This window comes from Protopterus annectens, chromosome 9.part0 (genome assembly GCF_019279795.1).
Source record: "Protopterus annectens isolate FY-2018-M chromosome 9.part0, PAN1.0, whole genome shotgun sequence".
In the NCBI taxonomy this organism is placed as follows: Eukaryota; Metazoa; Chordata; order Ceratodontiformes; family Protopteridae; genus Protopterus; species Protopterus annectens.
Genome location: NC_056743.1, coordinates 1,326,047,325 through 1,326,068,199, shown reverse-complemented (window position 1 = coordinate 1,326,068,199; position 20,875 = coordinate 1,326,047,325). Strand labels below are relative to the sequence as shown.

Sequence of the window (20,875 nt, the reverse complement as noted above, 5' to 3'; positions counted from 1 at the left end):
CAAAGTATTTATTGCACAGAATTCCACAGCTTCTTCTTATTGCACAGGATTCTGTTGGCACTAGTCTAAGGAAATATGATATTTATTGCACAAAGATTTCACAGCTGTTACTTATTGTACAGGATGCTGTTTTAGCATCAGCAGATATTGTACATAAATAGGATTATACTCTGTTAGATTAATTACACAGTGTATTTAAGACCTTTTAAGGTTATTGCACGCAAATATGCTTCTCTCTCATCGTATTACCTACTGTCCCTGATGTCAAACGAGATGTAAGTTGCTATTGGAGTTCAGTAGCCTGATGGCCAGAGCATAGAAACTTCTGCTAAATCTGGCCGTTTTGCAACATATGCTAAAATAACGCCCCCCCAGATGTTAAATACAGGAACAGTCCATATGTAGGGTGAGTGCAGTCCATGACTATTTTCCTGGCTCTCTTGAGACAATGAAACTGGTGTAAGTTTTGAATAGATGGTAGAGTGGTCCTGGTAATCTTTCCTGCTGCTTTCACCACTCTTTGGAGGGCCTTGCGGTCTGTGGTGGAGCAGTTGCTATATCAAGCTGTAAAACTATTTGTCAGAATGCTCTCAATTGTGCCCCTGTAGAAGATTGTGATAACAGGGGCTGGTAGATTTGCTCTTCTCAACCTTCGCAGAAAGTGTTGACATTGCTGTGCTTTCTTGTCAATGGAATTTCTGTTCACAAACCAAGACAAGTCTTCTGAGATGTGCATCCCAAGAAACTTGTTGCGTTTTACCCTCTCCACTGTTTTCCCATTGATTATGAGTTGGGAATGTTTCTTATGGTTTCTTCTGAAATCCATGATTACCTCCTTGGTCTTATTCACACTGAGTGCCAGACTGTTGTTACCACACTAAGTTATCAGTTGTCTCACCTCGTCTCTATAGTCTGTTTCCTCCTCATTGCTGATGAGACCCACAACTGTGGTATCACCTGTAAACTTGATTATATGATTAGAGCTATACTTGGCAGTGCAGTCGTGCATTAGCAGAGTGAATAGCAGAGGGCTCAGAACACAGCCTTGAGGTGCACCAGTTCTCAGGGTGATACTATTTGGGGTGTTCTTTCCTGCACATACTGTTTGTGGCCTTTCAGTAAGGAAGTCCAGAATCCAATTGCACATTCCAGTGCTGACACCTACTTGACTTAGCTTCTCTATCAGTTGAAGTATGACTATGTTGAATGCCAAACTGAAATCTGTGAATAACATGCTCACATAGCTGTTGTTGTTTTCCAGGTGGCCCAGTGATAGATGGAGTGCCAGTGAAATAGCATCTACCATGGATTGATTTGGTAAGTATGCATATTGGAGTGGGTCCAAGGATGATGGATGTCTGGATGTTAAGTTGTCTTTCACCAGCCTTTCTAGGGACTTCCTTACTGATGAGGTGAGAGCCACAGGGCTGTAGTCATTGAGGTTCTTTGGTGGAGACTTCTTAGGCAGACGTATTATGGTGGTGCTCTTGAAGCACCTGGGAATAATGGCCTGTTTCAACAAGGTATTGAAAATGCCTGTGAGTACATTTGTCAAGTGCCCAGCACAGACTCTTAGGACCCTTCCCAGAATGTTATCAAGACCAGCCACTTTTCTCGGATTTATCCTCTTCGGGGTTCTATGGACATCAGTTGGATTTATGCTGAGCACTTCTTCATTCTGGCTTGTTGGAACTTTCATTGGTTTTGTACTGTTTCCTTCTTCAAACCTGATGAAATATATGTTGAGCTTGTTCAGGAATTCAGTGCTGTGCCTCACATCAAGAAGAAGTGGGCTTGTAATCTATTATGGCCTGAATTCCTTGCCACAGTCACCTTGTGTTCTTTTCATCAGAGAAGTGATTTTGGAGTTTCTGACCATATGCCCTTTTTGCCTCGCTCACACACTTTTTTAGATGACCTCCTTGGACATAGATGCCATTACCCTGGCTTATAAGTTAAGCAATATAGAATGATTTTCTTACTACCTTAGACACATGCAGGTCAAAAGCCAGGTAACTATCTACATACATCCCTAAATTCCTGACTACTGGGTCCACTGTTAGAGGCGTGTTATCAATGAGGTAGTTTCCTAGGCTGGCTGACTTCCCAAAGAGTACTATTAGGAATTTCTTGGCAATGAGTTTTAAGCCACGGCTTCGGCACTAGTCATTTGTCCATGCTAGTTCTTCTGTAGGATGTTAGTATCTTGTGGAGATTCTATGTCTGCTCTAAGTTTGCAGTCATCTGCAAACTTGGTCAGCTAGGGGCCTTTGACATTAGCTTTGACTTACATGAAGTGAATACCAAAAAGGAGCAGGCCCAGCAAAGAGCCCTGAGGGACTCCATTAATCAATGACCTCTTTGTGGAGGTAATCTCCCCTATCCTAACATTGTGGATTCTATATAAGAGCCAGTAGGCTATCCAGTGCATAACACATGGGTTAATGCCTAATTCCACGAATTTGCTTACAAAGCCTGAGTGGGGTACTATATTAAATGTATTAGCCAGGTCAAGGTAGGCAGTATGCACTGTTTTACCATCATCCGTTACCTTGGTGACTTTTCCAAAGAAGTCTACCAGGCTGAGTAGGCATGATCTGCCTTCGATGAAACCAAAATGGGCTGGATTCTGTGTCTGAAGGTTTCCTATATCATTGATAATCATTTCCATGATAATTCTTTCCATAGCATTGCATATGAGACTAGTCAGACTTCTGCATCTGTAGTTCCCAGGGTTTATTGAAGGACCACACTTGTGCAGAGGGATGGCTGTTTCAGCCCTCCATTCACATGGACACTATGGTTAAATATTGATTCCAGAGGTCCAGATAGGGCATGCTTCAGGTCTTTCAAGAGGCATCCAGGGATATTATTGAGGATCATTGATGAGGTGTTCTTAATCTTACAGAATGCATTTAGGACCTGCTCCCTAGTGGTAGTTGAGGGGGTTACATTTGATGATATCACTTGGAGGGGCCTCGGGGCAGGGAGGAGAAATTAGACAGCAGATTTTCTATATCTTCCAGCTCAGTCTAACTGGCTCCATAAACAATCCGTTCTATGTACTGTTGTGTATTGCCTTTGAAGTTTCAGACATAACTAAAGAAAGCGTTGTGGTTGTCCTTGGTCTAGGAGGTTATCTTTACCTCAAAATTAGCTTTGGTAGACTTAATTTGTCCTCTTAGTTATTTGTTTAGACTGATGAGAGAGTTTTTATCCTGCTGGGTGTTGCAAGTCCTAATTTTAGCTGTGATGTTTTCCTTTTGGTGTACAATATGTTCATGTTTGGATTCCACCAGAGTGTTTTTTGTTTGAGTTTGTTTTGGGCTTGTTTCTGGTAGTCATAGCTGTCTCTATGCATCTATTGACATGAGTGTACAAGATTTATGTGCACTATTCTGCATAGGTATCTGTGTTCCTTGGGTTTGGGGGGATTTGAAATTTAGTCAGTAATCATTTAATAATATGTAGTTTGCCTTAGAATTGTTCTTAACTGTTACAGGGTTTGCTGGGGTCACAGCACTGATTTTTATTTAGGAGACAGCTTTATGGTCTGACCTTACCAGACAACACACTACTCTGGGGGGGCATGCAGTGTTCTCCTGTATTTGTTAGTACCAGTTCAAGTATGTTTGCACCCCTAGTGGACATATGGAGTAACTTGCCAAATGATTTTGAGTTTACAAAATCCACGAATCTCTGGCCTACAAGTCTGGGGTTGTGTAGTATTCCCAGTTTATAGAGGGGTAGTTAAAGTCCCCCATGGTATTGGGTGGAATGGTAAGTGTGTCCAGTAGGTCTAAGTATGAGCAATGGGTTTTATGGGTCATAGAGGGTGATCCATAGCTTGTAAAGATGTGATATGGGAATCTACTTCTTGTAATTTGGACATGGAAAAGCTGAAACATGTCACCTTGTTTAACCAGCCTTCAGGTATACTTGTTTTTGATGTAGATTGAGACACGTCCACCTTTAATGCCTGCCTGTGCTGAAATATGTGGAAGGCATTTTATCCCTACACTGCCAGGGTGCCTTCTGAGGCTTTAAACCACATCTTGGTAACTGCACAGATGTCTGCATTCTCCAAGGTGAGGAGAGTGTGGAAGGAGTGTAGTTTCGTATACTAGATTCCCTTGGGTTGATTTTACTAAATTGGAAGGTTTATCAGTTTTGCATTGCTTAAAAATGCACTATGGGGGAGAACAATGTTTTAGCCAGTATCCAAAACCCCAGCAGGGACAGGTGCAGACCATCCTTGGTAAGGCAACATGGTTTGTTGACCATATCCTCCCATGCCAACAGATACTGTAGCTCTGGAACAGGCTTCCCATCTATGTGAAGCAAAGTTCTTCCATGCACTTATTCAAATAAAACTTGTATCACTGGATGGGAAATCACAAATTTACTCCTGGTCAGGTACCTATATCTCTGTTAGAAAGGGGAAACTTGTAAATGCTCAACCCCACATGTCCAGGTTTATATACCCTCCCACATAACTTATGGGATCAACACCTTTCTAACATTTCTGTGAAGTATGGCTCTGGACTCTGCTTAAAAAGGCCATTTAAAGTTATTAGCCTATTGTTCACCTATGATCCTATGTAACTCCATATAAACTGCAGAAGGGGACAATTCCAGGTATATTACTAGTGTTGATAAAAGGCACTCTTGGCAAATATTTCATAAACTTAACCATGTCCAGACTTAGAAATAGGATTCATTCTTATAAAGATATTAGTAACCCTAAATATTTGGAAAAATTCAAAGAAGAGATGTTAGAGTCCATATTTTGCATGTCTCTATATATCCTTGTTAAAAGTGTCTATTTTCTGCTAGAAATTGTAAAGCCTTCTTCTTTCATTTCCACACCATGGCCAGTAAGTCTAATAAACTAGCAAGGTTCTGATTGCAACCTGTCTTGACTGTCATATTATCTAACGGAATGCCTGTTACTTTTCCAGATATCCTAAAAAGTCATTTGTAACTCTCGTATGCCCCACCAACATCAGACCCCCTTAATTCTCTATCTTAAAAAAAAATCCATTGTTTTGCTTTAAACTTGTAGCATTTGTAAATTTCCTATCACAGACAATTACCCCCACCACCACACACACACACACACACACACACACACACACACAGACACAACAGCGGAACCTGTCGACAGGCTGCAGTTCAATTTCTAGGCCAGCCATTTTTAACTGGAATCTTTGCAGTCTTTCCCCAGAAACAGCAGTTATGTCCAATTTGTTGGCTTCTCAAGAAACCTGATAAGAGGTATATATTCTCACTGCTGGCTCTGTTGTTCATCTTATCTACTTTTATGAGAAGGAAGATACCTTGCTCCTCTTTTCTTTAGGTCTTCCTTATGCAGGACAAAACACTTCCTTCATTCAGAAATGTGGCCATCAGCCTTCATACTCTTCTCCTTAGCATCTGTTTATCATTTTTATGTTACTCAGCTTGTCATGGAGCCTCAGAACTTCATCTGCTATATTGCCATGCCTAGAAATCTGCCCAGCATTTCTTGTACACTCTGTTTGCCACCTACCTTTATTTCGGAAATAAGTGACTTCTCAATAGTTCTTAGCTGCTTTTCCTCATTCTGTAACAGCTTTAGGGACCTCTTTTCTACAGTTAGTCACCTTTAATTATATGAGAAGCTAAAGCTTTGATTCATTCATCATCCTATGTGCATATTATACCATTACTTACCTTTCAATGGGAGTCCATTCATTCAGCCGTGTAATTAAATGATTCATCCAGAAATGTAACCCTAACCTGCCTTGTTACACAAGGAGCATTCCAGATTTTAGTTTGAGTAGGTCAGTAAGTTACAGCTCATCCTTTTGCATTAATTCTGAATGTTTGGATACCTTTAATAATACAATAACAGCATCAGCTCAGCAAACAAAACATTTTCCTTCCTCTGAGGTATCTTCATTGCTTCCATACTACACTGATCCATATGCTTCTCTTCTAGCAGCCTCTGTCACTTTCTTTATTCAGTTTGGAAAAATAGAGGGAAGTAGAAGCTCTTAAATAAAGGAATTGTGTCTAGATTGTTCCCCTTTACTCAGCCCACATTAGGCCAACCAATGAGTATAATGGCCTTTGGGATGTATCTGTCTAGACACATGCAACAACTGGAACACCCACAACAATTCCTTACTAAAGGGATACAAGGCCTAAATAGCATGTCCTACATAATTTGACTCAGAGCCCTGTCACTATACTCAGTATCTTACACACTGCTAAGAAGTGACCTGTGTGTGGCATACAGGACCCATTACTGATGGATTTACTGCACATCAGAAAGTCAAATGGCATCAGGAATACTCAGGCTAGGGATCCAAACTTCTTCTGCAGCATCAACAGAATGGTTTGGAGGGACAGGTATATCTCACAGAACATACTGCTGCTCTGGAACAGACTCCCCATCCACATAAAACAAAGCTCATCCCTGTCCATATTCAACTGCAACTTGGATCTGTTGATGGGAAATAGAAACTTTACTCCAGGACTGCCTCCTATATTACTAACAGACAGAGGCAGCTCCTAGATGCTTTATCTCATGCATGGATCCCTCAAATTATCTATGGTATGATCCTAGTTATTATGATTAGATGAAATATATAATTATCAACCTTGGTATGAATAAGATCAATCTCTAATCAAATGGGATAGGTTATTTTGAGCACAAAAAGGGTAATTGGATACGCTTAAAATGGCCTGCATGGGCAGCTAGCCTACTATTTACCTATGAACCTAAGTAATTTAATTTCTTGGAAAATAACTCTTAGGAACATCATCTTTGGTACCAATGTGCTGTATTCTTTTTTTTTTTAAATATGCTTTGATGCAAAGTTTCTTGCCCACAAGTTTTGTTTTCCTTTCTCATTTGGTACTTTGGCTGAAAGGTAAAATATTTATTTCTCTAATAGTTCTTGGAGGGAGGAGATCCTATTCCTTTTATCTTACCATCTGCTCAAAGATATTAGAAACTTTTATCTCCCATCGACTCGGGAACTTTTTTAAAATGCCATGAACTTTTTGCAATCATCAAATTCATATTTTTTTCTTTTAATCACCACCACTCCTTTGACACACTAATAGCCACAATTTACCATAATCTACCATAAAATGAACCAGTGCAAGTTCACCAGTATTCTTTGTTCATTTAATAATGCCTTTGACAGTGTCAGCCATGCCTTCCTCTGGAAAAATCTAATGAAAAAAGCAGTTCTGATCCCAGCACTCCACACTTGAGATCTGGAGATATATTACTCTAACAGTATTTTTATTTTCCTGTTACCCTATCAGTAAATGGAGAGTACCAAAACTGAGTGAACATCAGTTCTAATTCCACCCTTACTCACCAGTGCATGATGTCAGTACTGATCCAGAATTAAGGGCTGTCCATATCCAGACATGTTTAATAAACTAGAAATGATCAATAAATGCCATATTAATGGCTCCAGCTGTGACCAGTACTCGTAAAGATATGACAACAATGTTCTAAGAATAACAATGCACAATGCAGTGTTCCTCTTCCTTAACTCACTTTCACACACACACACACACACACACACACACACACACACACACACACACACACACACACACACACAAATGCACTCACACTTATGTACCAGGAGACTAACTAATTTTCCAAGGACCCAGACCTTGCTCATCTTCAGTAATAAAATGTCACTGGCTAAAAATGTGTTTTTTGTGTAGAACAACATAGGCACTTACTCCACTGAGTAATTAAGTAAATATTAAAACAGTAGATACTTGTGTAAAAAAGTAGTAATACGCATCCATCTGGTAATTTCCTGAACTGGTAATGTGGCTACATTAGCCTGTCATTAGTAGGCAGACAACATATCAGCTTTACTATACCTATTACAATGTGAACATGCATATTGTTCAATGAACCCAATCAAAAAGATGTTTAGTAAAATATAATATTATTTTACTTGCAAGTACTCAAATGATCTAATTTACAAATAAATATTTTACAGCCACTTTCAAACAGAAAAAGTATTTCAGTCAAGCTTATATTATAAATAAAATTGGACTACAGTCCAAGTTAGCACTTAGACTTGCATTATAGGAAAATACTCTCTGTTTTGAATCTCACATATAAGGGTAGAAAAATCAGTCAGCAGACAGAAAACTATCAAAATGAATTGTTAAAAATCTCAGCAGTTCCATATGCAGACCCCTTCTTTAGATAAACATCACTGGATGCAAGCACGTCACAGATACATTACATTTCCATATGAAAAATTGTTGCTTCAAAATATACAGTCTTAGCTTCCAAGTATCCAAGCAGAAAAGTGCCAGGAAGATAGCTGAACCAAGGTTTTGTCTCCATTAAGTTGCCATGATGTTTAGCACTTGGGGGTGTGATCCCTGAATAGAGATTTGATATGTAATGAGTAAGGAACCAGCTAAGAGAGTTGGCATGACAAGGCATTTCCTACATACCTACCCTGTCTGATGACTCTGCTCTTTCTAAGTCAATATGTAATCAATCATATATGGGTATACAGTGAAGATATATCCAGGCTTTAACTCAGGCTCCATCTGTAAATATGTTTTGGACTTTTCAATGCAACTGATTATAAAGTGAGTAGACAGGATGAAGATCCCTCTGGTAGTAGTTTTCAGATTTTGCACTGTAAAACTTGCACCTGTATTTCAATCATTCTTTTCAACATTTCCTTACCAAAATGTATGACACAATGTGTGGCAAATGTGAAAAATGTGTGATACAGAATCAAGCTTCTGAATGGATGTGCAAAACACATTCAAATAAAGGGTGGTAGGGATACAGTTGGTAGTCTGCATAGCAACAAAAATGATTATGAATTTATATTTCTAAAATCACTAGTGTTTAACATTACCTTCTTCTAGTGGTATGAAAGGTTAATGAGAGCCATAAATAAGTGATTTACCTCATAATGAACAACAATGGAGAGGGCTAGAATGACATCCTCTGCTGGCTTCCAAGCCAACAAACCAACAGATTTGTAACATACGTATATACCGCTATGAATCTGGCACCTCTAGCTTATCTCAGAGTTCAGAATACATGTCATGTGGTCTGTTATTCTGTATCACTGCCCAGACTGGACTACATACTGAGGAAGCTGGCCTCATGTTACAGCTCTTTGTCTCATTATTTAGGTCATCTTGAATATCTAAATATTACAACATGTAAGGTAGAGAAAATAGTATTCGTGTTCTTGCATTATCAAATTTTGCAATCCCAAACGATCAGTTGTACACCGCCACTTTTCAGCCTGTTTATTAGTACTCTTATACTGGCCTTGCTCAGCCTTCCAGTCAGCATTTATGTGGATAATTTAGCCACCTCCTTATTGGACTGTAATCCATAATTATTAAGAATCACTGCCATCCAACCATCTGCAACCCCTTTTTCCCATTTTGGCACATGGGGTTGGGGTGTCACTTAGCAGTGACAATCATCTAGAACCAAGGTTTACATTCCTGGATGACTAGCTCTGCTGTGGTTGTTCTTCCCCACCACACATACTCTCACACCCATGGCAATTTAGAGTGACCAATCCACCTACTGCATGTCTTTGAATGTGGGAAGAAATCGGAGCAACCAGAGAAAATCCACGCAAATACAGGGAGGACATGCAGACACCACACAGAAAGCACCCCAGCCAAGCATCAAATCAGGGAACCTCTTGCTGTGAGGTGACAACACTATCTGCTGCACCACTGTGCCACCCCAGACCCCCCTCATGTATAATTCTTCTATAATAAACTTAGGATCATATTTGACAAGAACATGTTTTTGGAATTGCTCCTTGACTATACCGGACCTCCTGTCTGGTAGGCATGTCTGCTGCTAGACCTTTTTTTAGCACTTTGACTGTCCAGTCTTTCAACTAACTATGCCTTTGGCATGATTAGACCAAGCTCATTAAGCAACTATATACCTGCCTAAGCATTACCAGTCTTCTATTCCCAGATGCCACAGCCTGTCTTGGTGAATGCATGCTGATACATAAAATAGAGTATGGCCTACTGCTGGTTGCACATCCATACTCTATAATGATAGCAGACTTTTTACACTTTACTGAGCAGAATCTCACGTTAATTTTCTATCATTAAGAACTGAACATCTCTACATTATTCTAAAAAAGGCCAGCTGGTTCCCAGTCCTTCTTATGGTTTAACTTTAACTAAGTGTATTAGCTTTTTAAACTGCCTAATCTTCCGTTTTCATCTCTTGTCTATTTCTCCCTCATTATCTGTCCCCATCTCTGGTACTTGTCATAGAATCCTCAGAACAGTCTATTCCTGCAGTTTCTATTCAAGCCTCAGCTCTTACGTTTTCTTCCCAGCCAAATCTCATTGTTTTGAACTTAACTGCTGCTTCACAGATTACATCTCCTCCCTCCTTCAGACTGTATAGACTATTTTTTTATTGTTGACCTCAAACGTTTGTTTCAGCTGTCAGTTATCCCATATAAACTTAATTCTATTAATTTTTGGCTGAATCAGATCTCATTAAAGTTTCGTCTTCACATTCTGCCTGCTAACCCAACCATATACATTACCATCAACATACTTCCACAACTCCCTTCTCCTGTTATTGTGCAACATCTTTTCATCTTTTTCACTTTTAGTTATTTCCTCTCCCACTTTCTTAATGTTTTGAAACTAGCCTGTTATATTACTACCTCTGTGACTCACCTTCCAATGTTATTGAATTGATGTTCATTGCTTTATTAGTATCATTATTATAATTTTAATCTCTGTGCTATGTTATCCAGGTTATACTTGCAGATGTTACCTTTCTGTACATTTTAAACCTAAAATACTGTACTATTTTACATTTTTCTTCCAGTACATGCTCTGAATACCTGCTGTTTTAGATAATGTGTACTGTATTTCTGATCTTATCGTCGAGGTCATGGCTAGAAAGGGTCCAGAAAAAAAATCATTCAGATTGCTCTTGAAAATTATTAAAAAATAATTATTAAATAAAAACAGTTAGCATTGCAGCTGCTTCTATTAGTTAGGTGCTCCAGTGCTGAGACTCGGGGGGGGGGGGGGGGATTCTTTGCTGATCTCTACAAGCTAGGTGTTGCATAAACTAATGTAGCAGTAAATTTCCATCACTCCAGAAGCACTAGCTTGTCCCTGTGGGCTCCCTGTGCACTTACCACACATTTTTTCAATAGACAGTTAACATTACAATTTTCCATGTCATCATTATGACAGAAGCACTAATTGCAAACGTTACTACTGTAACACAACCCTGTAAACTTACAGGACAAACCAGTCTGGGGAGGGCACCTTGTCTTTATTTAATGAGTTCATTTTGGATTGTGAAAATAAATTACAGCTTCATCTTATGTTGCATTTTCCTATTTTATTTTTAGATATAAATTAAAATGACCACATACTGTACATTCCAAGCTACAGTACTGCACATGTAATGTCACCGAGTAGCATACAGGCCATAGGCAGCTGCATTGTCCTTACTTGCCTATGATATGCCACTGTGCTACAACTCTAAAGCTTTAGACTTTAAGTAAAGATAGGATTAAACTACCACAAACTCAATAAAAAATATTTTTCACATGACAGTTAAGCTGCAGCACTCATGGTTATGATTCATTAAAATTTCAACTGTTTTAGTAGACAAAAAACTGATATCCAGAAGGCATAAGAAAAATATATGTATCTATAAATGAACAAAAAAGCACAGGTACTGAAGATAATTGAAAGCTAAAGTAGTAGTCAGCCAGAATCATACTAATATGAGCAGATGCTTGATTCCAGTACTGTGCTTCTGCATAGCATTACACTTTTTGTGTTAGGCCTCAGAGAACCTCTAGCCATCAAGTTTCCCTGCTTGCCATTGAACACCGTGATCCTTCCATTTCACTCCAGGGGAGAATTGTCTGGCCACTGATCTGGTTTTAGAGATGTAGCAGAAGGTAAGAGACACTGATAAGCCAGCTGTCACTGGCAGCGGGGGTGGGGGTGGGATGGGGGGTGTCTTAGGGAGTCAAGATTATTCCTCATGCTATAACCCCCTTTCCCAGATGGCACAATGACATGCAGTGCATATTACAATGACTGGTATGTGCTCCTACTGACATTCAGCATCATGTTAATGTGCTGGCACTGCTGTGTTTGCCCTGATTAAACAAACTGGCATCAATGTTTATTCCTAAGCCACCACCACCAGGCACCTCTGTAGACGAATGTCCTTTGCTTGATTCTTAAAGAAGGAGGTCTCTTGACCCACCCAGAATTTGGGCTGCCAGTCCTCCAGTCTGCATACTGAACAGATGACAAGTTAACCGTTTGGCACACTGAAACAGTAAATTAGATTGTTTCAGAAAAATATACTCAGTAATTCAGCTTTATATTGCCCTTCATTATCTTGCAGGAAAATCTTGTTATATTTTGCCATTATATACCCGGTTTTCACTGAATAAGTTTAACCTGCGCACACATCTCTGGCGAAAGATGCTCAGCTATGCAACTGCATAGCCAACCCAAGGCCCAGTTTTGCAGTATTCTGCAGTAAGAAAGAATTAACTCTGTTTATTTTGCAGAATACTGTCCTTCAGATGAGACGCTAAACCAAGGCCCCATCTGCTCGAGATGATGATAGCTCAGGTGGAATAAAAAGCCTGTAGTCTCCTTCTTAATCCAGCTAGATAGAAGCCCGTATCACCTCATACTCTTTCCTGTTTTTTTTCCACAAAAAAAAAAAAAAAAAAAAAACTTGCACTGTGTTAAGACTGTACAGATGGGAATTGGCAAGGGGTGTGTCCGTGTGTGTGTGTGTGTGTGTGTGTGTGTGTGTGTGTGTGTGTGTGTGTGTGTTTGAGTACTGCAGTGAAATTATGACTGCTGTTATATGAAGCCAGAAGGTCAGAAGGATTGCATAAAAAATCAAACAACAAATGGGACCTCAATGCAACATATGCCATTATAAGACTGTTAAATTATTTGGTATCCTGGAAACTGCTACCTACATTTCTGTTTTTGTACATTTCCATTAGTTACTTGGGACCACTTGGAGCAGTTTTCACAATTTTTGTTATCACTAATTTTGCTAACTGCATCATCATCATCATTATGGAAAGGTTAGCTGCAGGGAACTCTATGTTCTCTCAGCGGGTCTTGTCATGCTGACATTCATACTGCTGCTGACGGACCTCAGTGCTTGGTGTCCTACCCTTTTCTGGCTTATGTCACTGCTCTGCTGTATACAGAGTTACTTAATCAAGCAGTCATAATCTACACCAACCGTACTGTCAGTAATCACCCAGCACCAGCTGTAAATACAGAACCCTCCCTCCTTACAAGAGTTTAACTGGAGTTAAAGAAAAAAATGACACAAATGTAATTATTTTTCATGCTGGGGGTGGGGGTGGAGAATTGTGGACTTACATAAGTACTAAGTTCTATTCCTCTAGACGGTATATTTCTCTTATCTAGATTTTACAGCCTATACATCCCGTTTTCTGTCACATTTTATGGTTTATTTCACAGGAGATGTCTCTGATACACCCGACTTCAGAAATGTTCTGGAAGTAAACATTGTATAGACAGTTGCTAGCATACCTCTCAACCTCTTAGAGCAAGAAATCTGGACAAAGCCTGACAAAATGGGAGACAAGGCTCAAAAATAGGGACATATTTTAGATATCGCTCTTATAAACCTAGAAAGTTAATGTAAAGATAATGTTAGAATCAAGAGATCACCAGCCAAATGTTGTCTAGCAATAATCATTTGGCTGGTGACCACCTAATTCTAACATTAGCTTTTCGTTGGTTATTGGTCTTGTTTGGTAATGCTTTTACCACTACCTTGGTTCTAAACCTAGAAAGTTCTAGAGTAACAGGGCTTGTTTTAACATACATTTTTTCTGAAAGATCTGAAGTCTGAAACTCAAATGTATGCTATTATTTAATAACTTCAGTCCTCAGATGATCCCAGTGATTTTCCAGAAAACCACAAATTTTATGAGTAACAGGCCAAAAATATGAGGCATAAATCTGTACATTCTGTGAAAATCTGGATAGTTGAGAGGTATGGTTGCTAGATATATAATACTCCAGTTATTTGTACATATCACTTTCAGAGGGTGAAGAAAACAGCCCAGTCCCCGTAACCCATCCTTACATTTGGTGCCTGTGTGAACTAGTTCTACAGGAGTATACATGATCAACTGGGATCTTAAGAAAAAGGATGTAAACTGAAGCACATTATGTGCATAGTTACCGGCTTTATATTACTGCAGCAAAGCGAGACCGTCTCATCACAGATCGTTGCTGGTGAGGAAAAACGAAATATGTTACAGTATATTGAAAATGAGAAGAGAGATGGAGAAAGAGAGAGAGAAAGAATGGCACAGAAAGGCAGACAAAAAAAAAAAAAACAGTAGTGATGTGATTCTGTTTGTTTAATATGCAAATGCACTATGCATACAAACCACAAATCCCTCCCAAGCCAGGCATCTTACTGTACCATACTCAAAAAAGTCTGCCAAAAGGGCATCCTTATTCTTGCAGTCAGCCAGTGTTTTATGTAGGAATGTTGGCTGTGAATGTGAATCATAGTAACTGTTAACATACAATCTCAAAGATGTAGAAATGAAATGCCTGAAAAAAAACAAGTTTTGTGCAACAAAGGGTTTACTGTGTATTATGGCATACCAACAGCAGTTATGAGAAAACAGCAGACTTTGTTGCTGAAACAAAGAAAACTACCTTATTTTATATTATTAAAAAGATCCACAGTTCTCAGCTGCTTCTATAGTTTTATGATTAGAGCAGATGGAATGATAATCTGGATAGTTTGCATTTGAATCCTGGTAAAATAAGCACTTTTCAGTGCTTTGCTTATAAGTATAGACTAGAGCCTGTGCTTTTAATTAATACATCCATTCATTTGAATCCTGGGTCAGAATGCTTGTTGATGAACTCTTTCCTTCCCTCCACTTTACCTGAATATATATATATATATATATATATATATATATATATATATATATATATATATATATATATATGTGTGTGTGTGTGTGTGTGTGTGTGTGTGTGTGTGTGTGTGTGTGTGTCTGTGTGTCTGTGTGTGTGTGTGTGTGTGTGTGTGTGTGTGTGTGTGTGTGTGTGTGTGTCTGTGTGTATGTGTGTGACTGTGTGTCTGTGTGTGTGTCTGTGTGTCTGTGTGTGTGTGTGTGTGTGTGTGTGTGTGTCTGTGTGTGTGTGTGTGTGTGTGTGTGTGTGTGTGTGTGTGTGTGTGTGTGTGTGTGTGTGTGTGTGTGTGTGTGTGTGTGTGTGTGTGTGTGTGAGAGAGACTGACTGAAGAATAACATTAAGAAGCAGGATATATACCTTTCTTTTTTCTTCATTCCTTCCACTAAAAGAGTATAATTATTTATATGACTGGCATATGGATAAACGCATTGATTGTAACAGATCCTTTTCAGACATGGCCAGGTATTAAAACCTCATTAGTTAACAATGGTAAGACATGCAGGACCAGCCATAGGTCAGCTCGTGCCCTAGACAAAAGGGCTCCATGGCACCCCCACACACACAAGCAAGTGCCCCATCCTGGTCTATCTACACCAAATAAATACTGGAAAAGCACCAGTACTCTAGGCGGCAGCCTAGTTGGCCTATGCCTAAGGCCGGCTATGAAGACATGTGACCTGCATACAGTAATTATACACTCCAGTACAATAGTATGGATTTATCATTTACATAATGGCATATGTAAATGAGGACTGTTAATGCAGACATTTCCTTTGATAACTGATTCATTTCTTCTTGCTAATTATGTTCATTTGAGTTCATCATTGACCTGTTTTAGATACTAGCTCATTTTTCATGTTGCAGAACTCATCTCAATAAACTTTTTCAGCTAATTCTTAAAGGTGTTTATACAGGATTGCTCTGAGTTTTAGCATGAAGTCTGTTCTATAGCTGCAGGATAAGGAAGATAATGGTTAATTACCTTTTCCAATTATCTACTGTTTTTTTTTTCTTTTCTTGGAAGGGATGCAGTCATTTAAGCAGACCATCACAGTAAGTTCTTTGTGGTGTATATGTCTGTGGAATATGGAAGAAGGTGATATATGTTGCTATGAACAAGTATTTGTGTATGTCTCTGCCACAATGCCATTCATTCATACTTATGAGTGGCAGCTGGTTCCTATAGCAACCCTGTGAGCAGCCACTACCATCCACTGAGTCTACTAGGCAACGGGGTGGAGAGAGAGCAGGTAGATTACTAGGCCTTTCTTTCATCTCTCTCTCTCTGTCAAACACACACACACACACACACACACACACACACACACACACACACACACACACACACACACACACACATACACCCACATGCGCACACACACACACACACACACACACACACACACACACACACACACACACACACACACACACACGCACACACACACACACACACACACACACACAATTTAGAAGTTACCAATCTACCTACCGCATATCTTTGGAATATAGGAGGAAGCCGCAGCACCCAGAGAAAACCCACATGAACACATGGATGACTTACAGACCCGCATAGAAGGCACTCCAGTTGAGAATCAAACTAGAAAACATCTTGCTATGAGGTTAGAATGCTACTCACTGCACCACACCTCAGAATTTGGACCTGATATGTCTGTCAAAAAATGCTTTGGAAACAATTCTAGCATATGAAGCCTTATTTTTGTTTGATTATGACTCACAATGGCAATTTCCAGTTACTGCAGGTGTGAAATAACACACATTATTGTACGAACATAGCTTGTGTCAGTAGTATCAGATCAGTGTAAGCTGGGACGCTAGTGAGGTGCCTGTTTTTTTTCTGAGTGTAATTAATAGAAGTAATATTCAGTTACTCTCTGGGTGGAGTAAGAAACCTTTATTTTTTGCAATCTGCCCCTAAATACAACCAAACTCTACCCTCAAGGTTGCTTTAATGACCTGTTGTTTCACCCAGGGAAATAGTTTAATAGTTCATTTGTTCCCCCTGGTGAGAGTGAGTCAGGAGATAAAATTGTCATCCACACTGACACACAGGTACAGTAGTAAAAAAATAACCACAGGGACCAGAAGATGCTAGCCATATGCACCTTTAAGTAGATACACTTCAATATTCATGATAGAATTGGGGTCTCCTAACTAACGTCTCTAGACAGTTGTGATTTCTGCAGTTGCTACTCACAGAGGATGCATGTTTTCAACCACCAGTCTCCCAGTACGATGTACTGCTGTGCAGAGTGGAGCCAATATGGTCCATATTGCTATGACCATACACCTATATGCCTGCATTTGATGTACTGCTGTACGGAGTGGGGTCACTGTGGTCCATATTGCTATGACTATACACCTACATGCCTGCAGGTGTGACACACTGCTGTGCACAGTGGAGCCACTATGATCTTTATCACTATGACCATACAGCTAAATGCCTGCAGGTGTGATGTACTACTATGCACAGTAGAGCAGCTATGGACCATATTGCATGTCCATACAACTGCATGCCTGCAGGTATGATGTAGTGCTGTACACAGTGGAGCCACTATGATCTTTATCACTATGACCATACAGCTAAATGCCTGCAGGTGTGATGTACTACTATGCACAGTAGAGCAGCTATGGACCATATTGCCATGTCCATACAACTGCATGTCTGCAGGTATGATGTACTGCTGTGCACAGTGGATTGGCCAGGGTCCATATGGCTATGGTCATACACCTACATGCCTGCAGGTGTGATGTACTGCTGTGCAGAGTAGAGTGACTATGGTCCATACTGCTATGACTATACACCTGCATGCCTGCAGGTGTGACACACTGCTGTGCACAGTGGAGCCACTGTGGTCAAGTCAATATTTCTATGATCATACACCTACATGCCTGCAGGTGTGACATACTACAGTGCACAGTGGAGTGACTATGGTCCATATTGCTATGATTATACACCTACATGCCTGCAGGTGTGACTTACTGATGTGCAGAGTGGAGCTACTGTGGTCTATATTGTTATGACCATACATCTACATGGCTGTAGGCATGACTTACTGATGTGCAGAGTAGAGACACTATGGTCCATAGAATCCTTCTTTCCCTCAGGATGGGAGAGGATGTAAAAGCCACACACACACAACCTCCCTAGTAGACTGCTTCAACAACTGTACTACTAAATGAACCAAGGTCATCTGGGTCATAGCCATTGTTATATCCCATTCCCACCACTGAGCTGGGCTAAGAGGCTTTTGTTTTGTAAAAGTGTCTATCCCAGCAGTAACATTTAGTGACTGTATGATAGATACTCAATAGCAGCTTTAATCACATGAAGAAACATAGCTGAGACTGTAAATAATGTTATCTGCAAAGAGAACAGAGTCATGGCCTACTGTCTGGTGCATGTACAATGCAAGTAGGACAATAGCTGGTTGGAAAGTGCAGAAACTCAGAGCAGAAAGTTAAAAGCAAAAGCAGGTAGGAACTATCAGGTCCCAGCAACCTACCTGCTTCTCTTACTATACGAATGCACCGCACATATATGAGCTATAATTAATCTTTATTCCTTTTCTTTCCCTTTCTTCCCTCCCTCCTCTCATATCTTCCCCTCTTCTCTTTTACCTGTCTCATCCTCTCCTCCCTTCTACCCTTCATTTTGTCAAAGGTACCTTTTAACTTCATTGCTATTTTTTATCAATTACTTTGGACTGGAGGCTGTCCTAGGAATCCAACAAAATTTCTGTTCAGGAGTACTTATTAAAATTTCTCCTGATTGTGTACTTTCCCTGCACTTTGCCAATATATCTTTTTATTGAGTATTTTTTTTGAGAAATCCCTGTGTCATTACTTTTTTCGCACATGGAGTATTTTAACAGTTTGCTTCATATTTCACATCTCCCGTTTCCCTCCTGCCTGCCAAAGAGTACATACAATTAAGTCTGTTAATTTATCTTACATATAGTGCTGATACCATATTGTTTTAACTAACTAAATTTGGGCCAGCTTTTCTGTAAAGGTTTTAAGACATCTAGTGCACAGCTTTTCAAACATCCATGCCTTACTCTCTAACTGCTTCGAAATGTGTTTCAGATTAATTTTATTAAATGCTCTGTCTGTGTATGTACAGTTGTATTAAATGGGCTTTGTTATAATCATTGGTCATATGTTGACGTGTACTATTTTCTATTCATCCCTGTGTGATGCTATACTAACTCTTTTAGCCTTTCTGTTAGGACTTATGTAGCACTAAACATGTGGATGACGCACCTCCCTCTCAACTGTACAGATTTTCACAGAATGTCCATATTTTTCCATCAGATTTTTGGTCTGTTCCTCATAAAATTTTGTTTTTCTGGCATTGTTGGCAAAACATTGAAAACAGAAGTAAAAAAAAATAATGATAGGGATTTGAGTTTCAGGCTTCATACCTTTTAGAAAATGCATGTTTATACAAAACATGTTATTCTATCAACATTCTATGTTTGTAAGAGCAAGAATTAAAAATTGTATCTATTTTTGTGCCTTTGTCCCCCCATTATTTATATCTTTGTCCAGATTTCTTGCTCTAAGAGGTTGAGAGGTATGATCACACACAATCGAGCCTTTCACTCATCTCAGCTTAGTAACAGTTACTGTCTTCCAGTTTTGTTATCATGGCTCAGGCTGTGGATCCACTCCTGACATTATCCAACTGTGGATTTGCTCATTTGTATTGGTCATCAAGGGGGTTTGAAGCAAAATCTTATTTGTGAAAGTATGAGATTGCTGAGTACAGGAGTGTGCAGATCACAGACTAATTTTGCAACATTATGTCTATTATCAGAGCTCTGGTTTACTGAGGGTTGTTCCTTTTTTATTTAGGGACACTTCGATGGGAGAATGGCGGTACAGTAATAACATTAGCTTTGATGCAGCAATTATTACAAAGAGCAGTAGTAATGTAGTCAGCTGCATACCTCCCAGCATACATGCTCAAGATTTCTGGACAAGTGCAAAATAAGGAGAAGGTGCAAAACCAGGGGCAATTTGTAATTATTACTCAAATTCACATAAAAAGTTACTAGGATAACTGGTTTTGCATCAGCATGAATTTTCTGAATAATGCAGTGGTAGTGCTGCGGTAGCGTTGCCGCCTCACAATAAGACGTTGTCCTGTTCGATTCTCAGCTATACCGTCTTCTGTGTGGAGACATGCGTGAATGGGCGTACCTTCGTTGAAGGTTGTGCATCAGGGCCGGCAAGTCAGCACGTAAAAATCTACTGCCAATCATTAGCGGACCGGAGTTTCCGCTGTGGCGACCCCTAACCGGGAAAAGCCGAAAGACACAACGACAGCAACATGAATTTTCTGAATAATAAGAAGCATGAAACTGTGATGTGTGGCATTACTGACTGAGTGTATCCTTAATAAGTTATGAAAAAAAAAATGTTAAGAACGACAGGGCAAAAATACAAGTTAAAATTAGGGACAATCTGCTTAATCAGGAACAGCTGAGCAGTATGGTCAGCTGAACAACTCGAGGCTAATACAAAATATTTGATACTATGACATTTTCAGCACTTGAAAGCATGTAACTACCATGTAAGTGCAACAACTGAGAAATGAAAACAACCTGTAATTCATTAGTTATGGATTTCTTTTTGTATTGCATGACTCTTTCCCTCTCTGAATTTTCAGCTTGGAAATGTCTGCGTTTAGAGTACTGTAAGGGGATCTGTCTGTCCTTGAGAGATTTGCACTTGTGGATTACAGTGTACTATAAATATTTACAGCATCTCTAGGTATGAGTTTGTA

At 39.5% G+C, this 20,875-nt stretch overlaps 1 long non-coding RNA gene across 1 annotated transcript in view; it reads left to right on the top strand.

The window, feature by feature from the left end:
- The window catches only part of LOC122812051, a 52,423-nt gene that overhangs the window by 24,486 nt on the left and 7,062 nt on the right, over nucleotides 1-20,875 (top strand). Inside the window, exon 2 of the long non-coding RNA XR_006366332.1 lies at nucleotides 1,262-1,317. This is a non-coding gene — a long non-coding RNA (uncharacterized LOC122812051). The remainder of the gene's footprint in view (nucleotides 1-1,261; nucleotides 1,318-20,875) is intronic.